Source organism: Triturus cristatus, chromosome 4_2, assembly GCF_964204655.1.
Source record: "Triturus cristatus chromosome 4_2, aTriCri1.1, whole genome shotgun sequence".
Classification (NCBI taxonomy): Eukaryota; Metazoa; Chordata; class Amphibia; order Caudata; family Salamandridae; genus Triturus; species Triturus cristatus.
Genome location: NC_140586.1, coordinates 739277975 through 739294855, shown reverse-complemented (window position 1 = coordinate 739294855; position 16881 = coordinate 739277975). Strand labels below are relative to the sequence as shown.

Below are 16881 nucleotides of genomic sequence, written 5' to 3'. Positions count from 1 at the left end.
AATACCAGGCGGGGAGGCTACACCCAGACTAACAACATGGACCGCTATGCCCACCAGAAGGGGTCTCCGGGCGGATCGGGCCAGGCCCTGGAGGCCTTGAAGGACGTGTCGCCCCCCTCCGCGGAACCAACCCTGCAAGATATCATGGGGGCCATTGAAGGGATGAAGTCCTCTATCGGGCAACAATTTGAGACCCTGGCGCATAAAGTGGACGCCATATCGATCGACGTCAATCTGATTCGGGCAGACCTGGGGAAAACTAATGAGCGGGTTCAGTCCTTGGACCTCAAGACTGCCGGCCTCCTGGGCGACGTCTCCGGCCTTCGGCTGGAAGTCCGTACCCTGCGGACTGCAAATGATCACTTTGCCCGACGGTTGGAAGAGTTCGAAGGCCGTGCAAGGCGCAATAACGTGCGCATTATTGGGGTCCCGGAAAATTCGGAGGAGCAGTCGGTGGACCTGTTTGTGGAGGACCTGGTGGTGAACCATCTGGCGCCCAAAGGCCTCAGTAAGTTCTTTACTGTCGAGCGGGCCCACAGAGTCCCTGGCGGGAGGCCCAGGGTGGGGACCCCTCCGAGGCCGATTGTCGCCAGGATCTTTAACTTCAGGGACCGAGATGCCATTCTGCAAGCATCGCGGGTGTCCGGCCCGATGCCATTCCAGAACACTACCGTAAGTTTCTATCCGGACTTTACCCAGATGGTGCAGAAGCAACGACAAGGCTTCCTGGCGGTCAAGAGAAGGCTACGAGAGATGGGACTGAAATACGCCATGCTCTTCCCGGCCAGGTTGCGTGTGGTGTTCGAAGAGCGGACTTTCTTTTTTGAATCCCCGGACATGGTCGGAGATTGGCTGGACACATTGCCCCAAGGACGGACTGGCGTGGAACGCTCCGGTGGAGCAGACGGTGGTGGGGATGAACAATGAGCCAGGACTTAAGTACTGGAACTCCGGTTCCCCCGGGAGGGTGATAGTCCGGGGTGTAGCGGGGGCAGTATGGGAGCTTTTTCCTCCTCTGGGGTTCTTTTTGTAGATTAGTCTTTGTATGGGGCGACAGGCACACTGCAAGTTGGGGGGCATTTTAGAGCTTACGCAGGGGTGCAGGGTGGGGGGTGGATGGGGGTTGTTGTTGGGGTTGTTGTTGTTTTTGGTTATGCAAGGCGTAAAGATGCAAGTTTCTGTGACTCGAGTGCGGTTCCACGCGGGGGGTGGTGGTCTCCTTACATGTTGGGATGGGGGGTAGGGGCCTAAAAATACTCAGTTGGAATGTAAATGGCTTGGGGGATCGTATTAAGCGTGGGATTGTCCTGCAATTTCTGAAGCGCTGTACCCCTGATATTGTCTTATTGCAAGAGACGCACTTGATTGGTAACACGTGCTATGCACTCAACAGGAAAGGCTACAAATTTGTCGCACACTCCGGGTTTTCCTCGGGTTCTAGAGGGGCGGGAATACTTGTCAGGTCCTCTCTGCCATTCGAGGTCGACTCCACTACTGTTGATGATAGGGGACGCTTTGCGGCAGTAGCGGGGAGGTGGGAGGGCAGGACGCTGGTCCTGGTGTCGGTTTATGTCCCTCCTGCACTGCAGCCTTCTACACTTGCGGACTTAGAGAGGACATTGTTGGATCTCCCAGAGGGAATGTTGGTGGTGGGTGGCGACTTCAATGCGGTTGGCTCCGGATTGCTTGACAGACACCCGCCAAGGAGTTCGGGGGGGGCTCAGAAGTGGCTTCCGGATTTTGTAGATACCCTTGGTCTGGTTGATTGTTGGAGACTGTTGCATCCCACACAGCGACAATACACTTTCCATTCAGGGGCGCATGGCAGTCTCTCCAGAATTGATTATGTGCTTACCCTAGCTGCACACGCCTCCTTTGTCTCTGAGGCCAGGCACATGGCACGGGGTATCTCTGACCATTCGCCGGTGTGGATCTGTATGGATGTTGGTAGAGGAGTGGGGGGTAGGGTGGCCCCAATTAACCCGTGGTATTTCAGGGACCCTACGACTCGCAGTGCGGTGCTGAAGGCGGTCGATCGTTATTTCCAGGAAAATCTCGGCTCGGTCATGTCGGCGGTGTCTTTGTGGGAAGCGTTCAAAACAGTGCTTAGGGGTGAGGCCCTCTCCTTGATAGCAGCGGCCAAGCGTCGGAGAAACGCGGAGGTCGCCCAGATTGAGGCGGAGATCGCGGATCTAGAGCTGGCTCTGGAGGGGGAGGTCACGGCGGCGGCGCTGCACAATTTGAGCCTTAAGCAATCGGAGTACAAGGCCCTTGTGACGGACGCGGCCAAAGCCTTGAGTAGGGAACAGCGGGGCCGTCTGTACGACGTCGGGGACAAGGCCGGGAAATTAATCGCGTGGCTGGATAAAAAGGAGCGGGTCAATCGTGTTGTGCCAGACCTCGTGACAGAGGATGGCGTCGTGGTCACGGAGCCGGATGGCATAGTCCAGTGCTTTGCGGATTACTTCCACACGGTCTATACCTCCGTGTCGGGCAGGCCAGTGGGGGATTCGTGTGAACTCCTGCGCGATCTTGCTTTGCCTTGCCTCTCCGACATAGACAGGGACGATCTTGATGGCGATATCACAGTCGACGAAATCGCGGGGGCTATCCGTTCATTGCGTCCGGGCAAGGCCTCGGGCCCGAATGGCCTGCCAATTGAGTTCTACAAACTCCGGCCGGATAAGATCGCTCCGCATTTGCGAGCTATGTTTGTGGAGGCGCGGGAGACGGGCTGCCTCCCGCTCGACCAGCGCCTGGCAACAATCGTGGTCATTCATAAAGATGGCAAGCCCAGGAACAGGTGCAGCTCATATAGGCCGATCTCGCTCCTTAATGCCGAGCCGAAGATCCTCGCCAAAATCCTCGCTAACCGTCTGGTCAGGGTGATCGGTGATCTGATCCACCCTGACCAATCTGGTTTCATCCCGCATCGTAACACCGCGTTGAACCTTAGGCGCATCCACGGAGTGATCGCAAGGGTGGGGACGATGCGGGAGCCGGCCATTGTGGCAGCGCTCGACGCAACGATGGCTTTCGATACGGTAGAGTGGGCATATCTGTGGGCTGCGCTTGCGAAATTCGGCTTCGGACCCGGATTTGTGGGCTGGGTGAGACTATTATACGAAGGACCTCTCGCTAAAGTCGCAGTCAACGGTAGGGCGTCCCGTCCCTTCGACCTGGGGAGGGGTACCAGGCAGGGCTGCCCTCTGTCGCCGCTGTTCGCTCTTGCTCTTGAGCCGCTGGCGGCCTGGATACGATGGCACCCAGATGTGAGGGGGATTCGATGGTCACCTGACCACGAAGACCGCATCTCCCTTTATGCAGATGATATTCTGCTCTATCTCACTTCACCCCGGAAGTCCCTCATAGTTGTCTGCGACATTTTGACTTCCTTTGGGAGGAATTCGGGACTAACCATTAACTGGGGTAAGTCATATCTGTATGCCCTGTGTGGAGACGTCCCGGTTCCCCCGCGGAATTGCCCGATCCAGATCGCCCGGGAGGGTTTCATGTATCTTGGGATTTATATCTCTGCCGACCCAACGGCACGGTATGAGAGGAACCTGCTCCCTCCGTTGGCGCGCCTGCGGCGGGACGTGGCGGGCTGGCGGCGGCTGCCGCTTTCCCTCCTTGGCCGTGCTGTGCTATTCAAAATGATGTCTCTTCCCCGTTTTCTCTATGCCCTGCAGAACACCCAGGAGCTGGTTCCGGCCAGCTACTTTCGGGAGGTTGAGAGCCTACAGCGCACGCTGCTGTGGGACGGCCGTCCGCGTATAGCGATAGCAAAACTAACTCTCCCTTGGTACGATGGGGGTATCGCGCTTCCCGACATCAGAAGATACTATTGGGCCTCCCAACTGAGCGCGATCAATCATGGAGTCTACGGCCCGGCGCTTAGCCCTGGCTTTGCTATGGACCGGTGGTTGCTGCGTGGGGGTGGCTACTATAGAGCACTTTACTCGAGGCCCCCGGCTGGGTCCCTCACGGGGCCGACCGGGGTGGCGGTGCACGTGTGGAAGACAGTCACGAACTCACTGGGCTGGAAGGATAGGCTCACCCTCGCCACTCCGTTGTATGACTCCGACGTGCTGGGGAAACTTTGGCACTCTAAGGGATTCGAGAAATGGGATCTGATTGGCATCTCCAGGGTGGGGGACATGCTGACCAAGGGGCGGATTAAGTCGTTTGACGAGCTGCGGAAGGAATATGCGCTGGAGGGCACGGAATACTTCCGGTATGCGCAGGTGCGCCATGCGCTGCGGTCGGTCCTCGTTGAGGGGGAAAAGGTGCCTGAGTCCTCTCCATTGGAGGACCGGATCCTGGACGGCCATATGCCGGAGAGCACAATCTCCCTAATCTACAAAAAGCTTGTGAACGTTCGGACCGACCTCCTCCTGGGGGTGCGGGATCAGTGGACTAGGGACGGCCTTGAGCTGGACGATGAGGATTGGCAGTACGCCGTCTCCTCTCCTAAGGAGGTCGCAATCCCCGCCAGGCCACGGCTGGTCCAGCTTAAGATACTGCATAGAGTTTATGTCACTGGGCCCCGGCTGGTCCATATGGGTTTTTCCGAGGATGGGCTGTGTAAGAGGGGCTGCGGGATGGTGGGCACCTTTCTACATATTATATGGGAGTGCGGTGTGATTGCGGAGTTATGGAAGCGGATTCACGTTGTGATGCAGGAGGTCACGGATATTGTACTGCATCCAGAGGCGCGGCGCTGTCTTTTGAATGTGTGGGGTCCTACAGATTATGACGCTGCGCAGACTCAATGGGTGACCCTAGGCAATATGGTGGCTAAGCGAGATATAGCACGACTGTGGGGCTCTCATAGCCCGCCCACCCTGGATGCATGGAAGGACAACATGGACTGGAGCATGTTTCGGGAGAAAACGGTGTATAGTGCGCGGGGGAGGCCTAAGAAATGGCATAAGGTATGGGGGGGTTGGAACCAGTATAGGGGGGGCATATGTCTGCCTCCTGCCACTGAACCACCAGACGAGCAACTTTCCCCCTAGCCTCACTTCCAACCCGGGTCTTTCTGATGCACCTCCGTTAGAATGTTAGCGCCTCTGCTTCTCCCTCATCCTCTCGATCGGTGGCTTTGATCTGATGTTGGAAATGGGGCCGCCCCTTCGTTGGGAACTGACACGAACTTATGATGTATACTGCCTTGCTTGTTGTGTTCATTCTAGAATAGTTTTCAAAAATTGAAACCTTTGTCTTTATCCTGCATAAGAGCTATGGATGACTTCATGTGTCGATTGATGAGCTGCCAAACCTCCGGGATGTCGGCTGAATAGCTGTGTATCTGACTTATACGAATAAAGGTTTTTAAAAAAAAAACAAAAAAAAAAAAATAGATGGGAATTATTGAAGCATGAACCGGACTTCAATGGTCTGTTTGTCACTAACCCATTATTTGCGTACACACGCAGTAAAAACATTAAAGATATGTTGTCATCTACCAGCAAAGCCAACATGGATCAGTTTAAAGGCATGCAAAAATGTTATAACTGCGTCAATTGCCACAATGCCATAATTGGCAATATCATTCACCAACCTCATTCAGGCAAAACCATAATGTTGAGATATACTGGCAATTGCAACAGCATCAATGTTATTTATACCATCAAATGTCCATGTGGTTTACTGTATGTCGGCAAAACATCACGCAAAATTAAAGTCAGGATTTCGGAACACAAAAGTTTGATTCGTACCAAGAGCCTCAAATCACATTTAGTCACGCATTGGTTAGAACACCAACACACCATTGCTCAGTTGAGATACACCATACTGGAAATCATACCACTTAACTTGTCTACCAACAATGACAGGGTATTAGCTCAGAGAGAAGTATGGTGGACCAAGTTCTTGCAGACTCTACTGCCACATGGGCTAAATGACAAACTGGAAATGCAATGTTTTTTGTAATTTCCCCTAGAATGTGAGTTTGTTTCATTTCTTAGCAATTCTCTAATTTCACACATTATTTGTCTTTCATTAAGTTTTTATTTATTTTTCCTTTAAAGTATGTATCCCTCTGTTACCCGGTCCTGACACTCTTTTTTTCTTCTTTCGTTCTCATTTCCTATTGTATTATACTACAACAGTGTATTCAGTTATTAATTTATCTCTTCTTGATGCACGTTTTGCAAGTTATTCGTTTTTGTTTATTCCGGAGTATACATTCAGTTTCTCATCCCGTTTTTTTAAGTTTATTCTATGTTTTTGACATTTTTCTCACTGTTTCCCACTCCTTTCACCCGTTTTGTTCCTGCTTTTACATTCAGTTTCCACTACACATCTTCCATCACACAGTTGTTTTTCTCTTTTGTGGTCCCTCCAATATGGCACTCCCTGGGCTGTTTGCTCAGTCCCTTGTTGCTTTTCCTGCCCATTCCTGTTGACCACGTGATTTCGCTCACGTTGCTTTTATGTACCAGCTGACACACCACTCGGTTTTTCACTTCGTACCGGCGCGTATTGGAAACGGTCACTCAGGCTTGCTCCTTAGTCACTGGTAAGCGTACTTTTTAGGTTAACTGCCTCATTTTTAGCATGCATTTATTTTATCGACCCCGCAGGTAACCCGCTTTTTTCCGTTTGTTTTTCGTTTTTCCTGTAGCTTCTCTCACCACGCCTCCAGCACGCACTTGGCGTGTTTCATGCCCCCAGGTATTTACTTCGACGTCCTCGCTTAGTTCACAATTTTATTTTTGCTATGTACACTACATCGATATTCTTTTTCCCGTTTTTATTGTAGTGGTTCACCACGCCACGACTGTTTACATCACACTCATTACTGCATGTACTGTTTTCCACTTGTGACTGCATCAGTAAGTTCCCATGTTCAGCTATTATCTACTTTTTCCAGTACTTCTTTGCACTTCTCCTCTCATTGTTGATGTACTTCTTTCAGAGTACGCGTCCGCGGCTTTCGTCAATCCCATTAGAAATCTTGGCTTCCAGGAGTTACTTTTTACGTCTTTCTATTTCCAGTAAGCTTGAGTTTTCCTATATTACACATGGGAGTTTCACGCAGCTGTGCATGTATTATTTCTTGCTTTTTCACTGAGTCTGTTTCAAACACGTTGGTCGTCTGGTATCCCGCACTTGTCTTTTTCTTGAGCTCTGTGGCATATTCAACATGAAGCCTTTTCCCTTTACGAGCACACTCATTTTCACGCACTGTGTTTCCTTATTGCTAAGGTTTTGAAATTGACCAGAAGTTCTCATTTTGTTACTTTGGACTTTGCATCTTGTATCTGGCTTATTATACTTTCTTTCACTAAGAAAACTATGTATTCTCTTATAACATGCTTCTAAATATGGATTTTTTGTTCACAGCGGCCCCTGAAGAAGGGATGTCTCCTAATCCCGAAATGCATTGGGCACTTGTTTATGAACTGACGTACATATACGCTGTTAGCCTCATGTTTAAATACATTGATGTACTTTGATTTTCAATTTGATTATCGCATTCATTGATGCTGTGTATTATTTGCATCGTTATGATTGGATTATAAAAAAAAAAAATTCTTTAATACAACTTTGGAATTCATCAGTCTTACATTTTCTGTTCAATAATTGTTCTTGTGATTTAACTCAAGTATTTTGATTAAGTGATTACATTAAGAGTGTATTTCATGTCGTCTAGTTGTGCACTCAGTATACTGGTGACAGTTCACCAGCAGTTCATTCTTCCAATCGTCGCCATTATGATGAAGTTACAACACAAACTAGAGCATGGATTCACAGGTTATTTATTAGCGCACTCTTCATTAAGCCTCCTCATCCAACCGACTTGATTTGTTCCTTTTGAGAAGAAAAAAAAACATTCTACCTTTCATTATAGAACTTCTAAAATAGAATCCCCTTACTAATCTATATTCACATTACATCACACCCTGGGGAATCCTCAACCCCCTGGTCCTAGCGGGTTCCCGTTGCCTCATGGCATGGCGGATTACCAGGAACATTGGACGGTCCAGGGAATTTCACAAGAGGCCGAGTCCTTACACTCCAAGGCTTGGGCGGACAGTGCAAATAAGAGATACCTCTCACCCTATTCGCGATGGTTGGGTTGGTGTCACAAACAGCATGTGGATCCCGTTGGGTCTGACACTGTCCACATTCTAAATTTCCTCACCTCTTTAGCCTCTGAGGGTTTAGCTTACAGGTCCATTAATACCTTTAGGTAGGCTATTTCAGTGGGTATGGTGCCGATAAACGGCCGTCCAGTCGGTGAAAATCCATTGGTATGTAAGCTCCTTAGGGGTATCCGGTTATTTTTTTCTCTTGAACCCCGATATTCTACGCTATGGGACGTCATTAAGGTTCTACATCTTTTTAAATCTTGGCCCGCGAACAAATATCTATTGCGAAAACAACTGTCTGTGAAACTGGCTACCTTACTCTCCTTGGTGTCATGTCGTAGGGTATGTGATGTTCAGGCTCTGGACCTTACAGGTAGAGTATTTATCCCGGATGGGGTGACTTTTCATATTTCCAGAAGAATTAAATGTCATTCTAGGATTGTGTCAAACCCTCTTTTTTCACAGGGTCCAAAGTTGTGTTTGGTAAAGGCAATTAAAGCCTATGAGTCTTTGACAGTGGACCTTTGCCCACATGGGAAACAGCAATTGCTTACTGCTCTTACCAAGCCACATACAGTGGTATCTTCTCCCACTATTACCGGGTGGATTCGATGGGCCATGCAGGAGGCCGACGTTGGTGGTTGCAAGTTTGGAGCTAATTCGGTCCGGGGGGCCGTGGCCTCCAAAGCATTTTCCCTGGGAGCATGTTTAGAGGTTATTCTCAATGCAATGGATTGGTCCTCAGACTCCACGCAAGGCGGAGCCGCCATCTTGGGTGCTCCGAGGTTAGCGCTCTAGGCTTCCTCACTGTTCTCTACTTAAGGACGATGCCTACGCGAGCGCGCTCAAAGACACCTGAGGCTTGAGCCGGGTGTAGGGAGAGCGCGCGGCTAGCGAGGTATTGTAATAGCCATCATTTCTTTTTTATTCTGACTGCTGCTGCTATTACTTATTTGCACATTGCTGATCTCGCTGAGCTCATTTGCACAATTAGTGATTTTACCTGCCGAAGCAAGGCGGAGCCGCCATCTTGGGTGCTCCGAGGTTAGCGCTCTAGGCTTCCTCACTGTTCTCTACTTAAGGACGATGCCTACGCGAGCGCGCTCAAAGACACCTGAGGCTTGAGCCGGGTGTAGGGAGAGCGCGCGGCTAGCGAGGTATTGCAATAGCCATAATTTCTTTTTTATTCTGACTGCTGCTGCTATTGCTTATTTGCACATTGCTGATCTCGCTGAGCTCATTTGCACAATTAGTGATTTTACCCGCCAAAGCAAGGCGGAGCCGCCATCTTGGGTGCTCCGAGGTTAGCGCTCTAGGCTTCCTCACTGTTCTCTACTTAAGGACGATGCCTACGCGAGCACGCTCAAAGACCCCTGAGGCTTGAGCCGGGTGTAGGGAGAGCGCGCGGCTAGCGAGGTATTGTAATAGCCATCATTTCTTTTTTATTCTGACTGCTGCTGCTATTGCTTATTTGCACATTGCTGATCTCGCTGAGCTCATTTGCACATTTAGTGATTTTACCCCCCGAAGCAAGGCGGAGCTGCCATCTTGGGTGCTCCGAGGTTAGCGCTCTAGGCTTCCTCACTGTTCTCTACTTAAGGACGATGCCTACGCGAGCGCGCAGCGGACGTGCGCAGCGGGCACGCCACCGGCGCGCCGCCGGCTTGCCCAAGGCAAGCCCGTCTGCGCCCGTCCGCGCCAGGCCGGGCCCAGGGGCCAGGCACGCTGCCAACTACATCACATACTCGGCCCATTCACTTAGAGATCTGCAATTTTCATATCCCTCGCCCTCCCCCGCCACTTCCAGACGAATCATCACAGCTGGCCTCACGTGCCCTGGCGTACATCTCTCTAGTCGGCCTCTGCCCCCTGCTAACTCAGCCAGGAATGACACCCCTATCCGGGTGTTGTATCTGAACACCCGCTCCCTAATTAAACATCAAGTAGATATTTTCATCCTTTTATCTAATGAGAAACCAGATGTACTTCTACTTACAGAAACCTGGCTGACCTCAGATTCTCTTCCTGACATCCTGGCAGCCCTCCCCCCAGATTACTATATTCTCCATGCCGACCGTTCCGGTAATCGCTCTGGGGGTGGGGTGGTAGCTATTATTTCTAAACATGTCAATGCTACCTCCATTCCACCTCTTGCCCTTCTGGAAGTAATTTAATCATTAGCCTGAAAACCAACGCAGGGGTTTTAATACTCCTCCTCCTATATCGGCCTCCACATCCTATGCCGCTCTTTGCATCCGCTCTGTCCGAACAACTCTCTGACCTACTGACATCCTACCCCAGACTAGCTCTTTGTGGCGACTTTAATTATTGGTTTAATGATGTCAACGCTGGGCCACACGCTACAGCACTCTTTGATGCCCTCTGTAGCCTTAATTTGACCCAACAAATCTCCTCGCCAACCCATATCAAGGGCCACATCCTGGATCAAATTTGGACCCATAACATAGCGCTCTCCAAGCCATTTGTGTCCCCTTGTGTCTGGTCAGACCATTATCTAATTGATTCCACCCTTACGGTCACTGGTTGGACTCCTGCCCCTTTGCTGGCTGGCGGCCTCTGTCGTAAATGGAACTCTTACGACTCCCAAAGCTTCTTTACGACCTTAGCTAACACCCGCCCTGCCATTGACATCTCCGCCAAGATCGACATGTTGGACAGTGATATTGGCACCTGGTTAAAGGCGGCTAGTGATCAATTTGCCCCTCTTACTAAATTCCCCAGTACTAGGCATTCCAACTCTCACAGATGGTTCTTGGGCGAACTTAAGAAGCACAAACTGAGGGTGCGCCAGCTGGAACGGACTTGGAGACGTGACTACTCCGAGTCAGACAGATTACTTTACATTATAGCCCGCAGAGAATACACACACGCAATTCTCCTAGCCAAATCGGAACATTTTGCTACCAGAATCCTTTCTGCAGATAACAAATCGAAGGAGGTTTTTAAAATCATGAATGAACTAACCTCGGATGATAGAACCCTCCCGGGTGAGACCCCTACTCAAGAGACCTGTGATGCCCGTAATCTTTTCTTCATCGAGAAAATTAATAAAATGAAGGATTCCATTCCCCCCTCTCCCTGATACTTCCCCCAGTCCTTCCTTTGAACAACTCTTCTACTTTCACTCACTTTCCCTTCCTCAACCCCACCTCACTAGCTGATCTGGCAATTCGGGTAAAATCAGGTTCCCCCAACGACTGTTGCCCCCCTTCGATCCTGCGGGACGTCTGCCTCAAATTACCCGACTGCATTCTACCCCAACTGAATGGCTCTCTCAGCACCGGTAGCGTTCCTAACTCCTTCAAAGAGGCCATTCTGGTGCCGCTCCTGAAGAAACCTGGTTTGGACCCTGCGGAACACACTAACTACCGCCCTATATCGCTTCTGCCTTATTTCTCCAAACTTATTGAGGCTCACGTCACCCGGTGTCTTTCCAGCTTCGTCGAGACCTCCTGTTACTTGGAGCCCAACCAAGCTGGCTTTTGGCCAGCCCACTCCACTGAGGCTGTCATTTTAGCAGTTCTGGACACTCAGAGGCAGAATGCCGATACAGGGATCCCTCAGGCCCTTGTACTCCTGGATTTGTCTGCCGCGTTCGACACGGTTGATCATAACATCCTTCTCCAACGTGTCGAGCAGGCGGGCATCCGGCCCTGCAGTGGACCCAGTCCTTTCTGAATGACAGAACACAAGCTGTCCGCCAGGGTCCTTACACTGCGCCCAAACCCCCCACCACTTGTGGGGTCCCACAGGGCTCTGCCTTGTCACCTCTGTTGTTTAATCTTTACCTCCGTCCCCTAATCCACTCGCTTCACAGCTGGGACGTCACAGTGTTTAATTATGCTGATGACTTGCAGATCATCTTTCCCCTTGATTCTCCGGATGCTGTAAACAACTTCCGCTCCACCATGATACACATCCAGGAGTGGATGGACTGCAATCAGTTAAAATTAAACCCCGGCAAAACAGAGCTTCTCCTCCCTGGCTCTAGCCCCTCCTATTGGGGCCCACAGTTTTGGCCTGATAACTTTGGCCCTCCCCCGGTCCCTCTGAAATCAGTAAAAAGCCTAGGCGTGACCATCGATGCCGAAGTTTCTCTCAGACCGCATGTGGGCACTGTGATCTCCTCTTGTATGTTCCAGCTCCGTAAAATCCGCAAAGTGAGTCACCTACTATCATCTGCCGCTCTTGTCCAGGTAGTCATTTCCCTGGTACTTTCCCGTCTGGACTTCTCTAACTCCTTGTACTACGGCCTCCCGAAATCCCTGTTGCATCGTCTCCAGGTTGTACAGAATCAAGCAGCCCGTCTAATTTACAACGCTCCCAGATGGCAGTCGGCCAAACCTCTGCTACATAAATTGCACTGGCTACCCATAGAACAAAGGGGGCATTCAAGTTGGGCTGCCTCACGTTCAAATCTCTCCATTGCCCCAGTCCTGCTTTCCTGACGATTCTCATCAACGCTCACCGCCCTACACACAATCTACGTTCAGCCCTCCTTAACCTGCTTGTTGTCCCTAAATCTAAAACCAACAAATTTGGCGGACGCCGATTTTCCAACCTTGCTCCTCAGTTTTGGAACCCTCTTCCCTTACCCATCAAATCCAGCGGCTCTCTTCTTCATTTCAGGAAATTGCTTAAAACCTTTCTTTTCCCTCTACCTCTCTAATCCCTACCTCCTCTGGTCCCCCTGACTCTCCTCTGTCTTTTTTAGCGCCAGGAAACCCATGGTGTCAGTGAGCTCTACAAATATCACTTAACATAACATAACATAACGTTTAAGAGGTTTTCCTTCAAACCTGTTCCCAATATGGTGTCTTTGGTGGTGGACATACTTTGAACTACCCAAATCCTCACCTCCGTGTCCTGATATAGAATGAAAGAAAAATGTCCTGGCTATCGTAATGGAAAGTTTCAATTCTATTAAGGACACCGAGGTGAGGATTGGTCCCACCCTACGTAGCGTACCAGGTTGATGCTCTACCCTCCCTTCATTAGTGTTAAGTATCATTTCATATTTTTTAAACGCGTCAATGTTGGATTATACATTGTGGTTTATGATAATAGTCATGTTATTTCCGATGTATGAACGTGTTTTCTGATATACCTATTATGCTCACTATGCATTCCTCTCTCATGGAAGCAAGGACCTATGGTGTGCCTTGTATTTCAGGGACTGATTCATCAAAACAGGAGTCATTTTTTACTAATGGAGCTGTTTTCACAGGAAGAAAGAGGAGGATAGAGAGGCTGAAGGGTCTTGAGGGACAGGGTGCCTGATGATTGGATGAACTGTTTGTGTCATTTCCCTCTGAACCATGGGAAATATAGTTTTATAGTTTTACGGTATATGTTTTAATGGCTGCTGGTGCAAAATACATGAAGAAAGAACAGCCTAATCCTCGCCTACGTGTCCTTAATAGAATTGAAACTTTCCATTGCTGTAGCTAGAAAATTCGTCATTTTCGTGCAATCTGTGATTATCAAGAGAAGCATAAGAAACAATTTGATGACAAGCATGTTGTCTTTCAACAGAAGTGGGATGTGGGCGAATTTGTGTTTGTGAAGGAGCCTGTTTGGTCACCTAAAGGGAGGTTCAAATATGTAGGTCCCAAACACATCATTCAAGTGAAGAGGAATGCAGTTGTGTTGAGTGATAGTAGGGTGTTGAGAATGTCAAGGGTTTCTGAGTGTGAAAGAGACCAAGTTGTGTGGGATGATAGCTCAGAAATTTCACCATCCTGTTTGTTTCTATCCACCAAAGGATTTCGCAGGTGACAACAAACATGTGGAGATTGATTTTGAATCTGACCATGAGAATTTTTGTGATAGTTCCAGATACAGGGGGAAACCATCTTATCTGGAAGACTACGTTTTAAATAATGGAAAGGTTTACCCTAGTGGTTATTTTGCTTATCAAAAAGAAATCTTTTTTCCTTGTTGTATTGCTTATTCTGTTATTATTGGTTATTTGTGGAGTGGCTATTGATGCATATATATGTCTGTACTGTTCCAACAACTGTATTCATTCATCTGTTCTTTCCTACATTTTGTGAAATAGAGATGTTAGAACTTGGATGTCATTGGCTCTGCAGTGTTCCGCTTGAGTCAAGGGTCATGGCTCTGTTCTAAGTTCTGTGGCAACAGTAAAACACTGAGGAGCCCATGAGAGGAGAACTATTATTCAAGGTGGAAGCTGTGGTGAGTTGGTTGAAGAAATAAACCTACAAAAGACCATACCAGCTCCTGTGTTTGATCTTAACAAAACCTCAGCCACTTCCACTGGCGAAGGGGATAGTAACGATACACAAAGAAAATGTGGCTAATCTTCAGCACAAATGGGACCTGTTCACTGCCCCTCCATCCCCACTTTGCCATACTAGCACATAAAATCTGTGCCTAAAAGCAAGGCCGGCTTTTGACATGGGCTAGCTGGGCCAAGGCCCAGGGTGCCAATAATCAGAGGGGCTAAATTAAGGCCCTGCAAACAGTAAACCCCTCTACTTTGGCTCCAATGATTTCATTTAATATGTTCCCAATAATTTTTAACGTTTCACAGTCGCTTTTTTAGGTCGAGCCTGAACAGCGCTTGCACTGTTAGGTGATCTGTTTCTGTACTTTGTGGGGTCTGACTCCTCCCTCGCTTTGGATTGGGTTTTGCATGCGTCATTTAAGAATTGTAGCCTGCAAATGGCTAATGGTGGGTGCATGTCCCACCTTTTCTGAGAAGTTCACTCCCATGGAGTATTGCCCGAGGTACGAGCAGCGACGTGCACGCAGTCCCTACGTGCAGACCTACATGGTTCCTCTCCTTAATGTTATAGAACATGCTCTGGTCCTAAAGCATGCACTGGGTAACCGGGCGTCACTCGCTGCCTGCCCTTTGCTTTGCTAACAGGTCATGAAAACTTATGAACTGCACTAGAGCCGCACTTTATCTCGCTGGATTTAGTGCTATTTTTAACCTGACCCAACGTATTTACCAGTCTCAGGCGCGTGGACACCCTGCACTTTTTGCTTTTACCCCCTAGTCCTAATTAACGCTTTCCAGCTTCCATGGATGAAAACTGCCATGTTGTCGCTAATATTAGTTGGCCATGGCGCCTGTTTATTTAATATAGGTAAACACATAGGGAGCGTCCAGTTGTTCTTCTTTGTGAATTCTGCTTCCCCTCCTCTGTTCCCTGGGATGCGCAGGCTTCGTTTTCTGCAGCTCGTGGGCACTTCTGTCCTCCAGTCAGAGGCCTGCGGCTGCACCCTGCACTCTGCTGCTGTGATCACCTCAATCAGCACTGGCCCAGCAGCTGATGAGGCAGGGAGGAAACCGAGGCCACAGTATCCAGCAGTTAGGGATGGATTTAAAGGGCTGGTGAAATTTGAAGAGAAGTGGGCTGTGGGGCTAGTGTGAGTTTGGGCTGGCCGGAGGAGGCTGGGCTGACAGCTACAAACCAGTCAGAGACAGCACAGACTGACCAGAGACGTCAGTCTCCCAGACAGACAGGGGTAGCGACGCTGCTGAGGATGGACTTTTAAAAATCGAGAGAAACGGGGGGCGTGGCTTGGACGCCGAAGAAGATGGCCGCCTAGCACGGGAGCTCCGCTATGCCGGGACGATGTTCCGCGAGGTCCTGCGCTCTCGAAACCGTGACATGAGCGTTTGCGGTGAATTCCAACGTCGGAGCCTGCCGCCTGTCTTTTGAGGTCTGCATTTTGGATTTTGGTGCCTGTGTGCGTCACTAATGCCGTTTTTTCGATCCTCCTCAGTGTGGCCGCCATTTTGGGTATCTCGGAGCGCTCAATGCATTCACACAGTCTGACATAAATGCTGCCTGCTTAATTTCCTAATGTATGTTTTCCACGCATTTTTGAAGCCTTTTTGAGGTGACACAGGAGTGGTTTCTGCACAGGAATGCTATAGAGATTTGATATTTACTTCTATTTTACCTGCTCCTCCACTTGGTTTTACCAGCTGCGAATTTCTACTGTGGTGATATTTTATGCCCTTTTTTGCGCTATGTGTGGAATGACTGTTTTTATGGCGCTAACTTGCTTTTGGGCACTACATTTTATTCTTTGACTTGCCTTCACTGCTTTTTTGAGGAGATTCTTCAGGATTACGTTTTTGAACCACGTGAAGTGGCACTGGACTTCCCTTTGTTATAAATGCCTTCATCTGGCGCTGTGATTCTATGAGGTTTGATGATAGCTGTGGTGGTTGCTCGTGCACATTTTTTGGTCAGCTCTCATGGTTTTTGAATAAAGTCCACTCTCACCTCGGCGTTTATTGAGGCGCCGCACCTTTTTCTCCCTCAGCTTTATCAGCAGGGACTTGAGTGTTTTTTGCGATACTTCGCTGAGTTCAGTCTTGACCTCACATCTGTGCCGCCTACCTGCCTGTCAGGGTCAGGAAGTTTCTTTTTCTTCTCTTGCTCCTTGCCTTGGTACATTGGGTTACCTGGCCCCTCAATACTTATGGGCAAGTTACGTAACCCGAAGTTTGTTTTTATGCCCTCAAAAAACACCTCTACGACGTCATCTGCCTCCTCCTCAGCTGCTGATTTGTCTTCTAATCCAGACCAAATGGCTACTTCAGCTCCTAATCGGGCTTCCTCCTCGCAGCCCTCTTCAAGTAACGTCTCTCCTCCTTCTACATCCTCTAAACGCTTGAAGCAGGATTCTCCTCCTCCGGACAAACCTTCTTCTCCTATCTCTCTGGAGTTACTCCTGGAGGAGATCCGTGCTTTACGCCCATTTGTTG

The 16881-nt window shown here is 49.3% G+C and overlaps 1 protein-coding gene across 1 annotated transcript in view; it reads right to left on the bottom strand.

Moving 5' to 3' along the window:
* The window catches only part of TTC39A (tetratricopeptide repeat domain 39A), a 721538-nt gene that overhangs the window by 531200 nt on the left and 173457 nt on the right, over positions 1-16881 (bottom strand). The window lies entirely within an intron of this gene.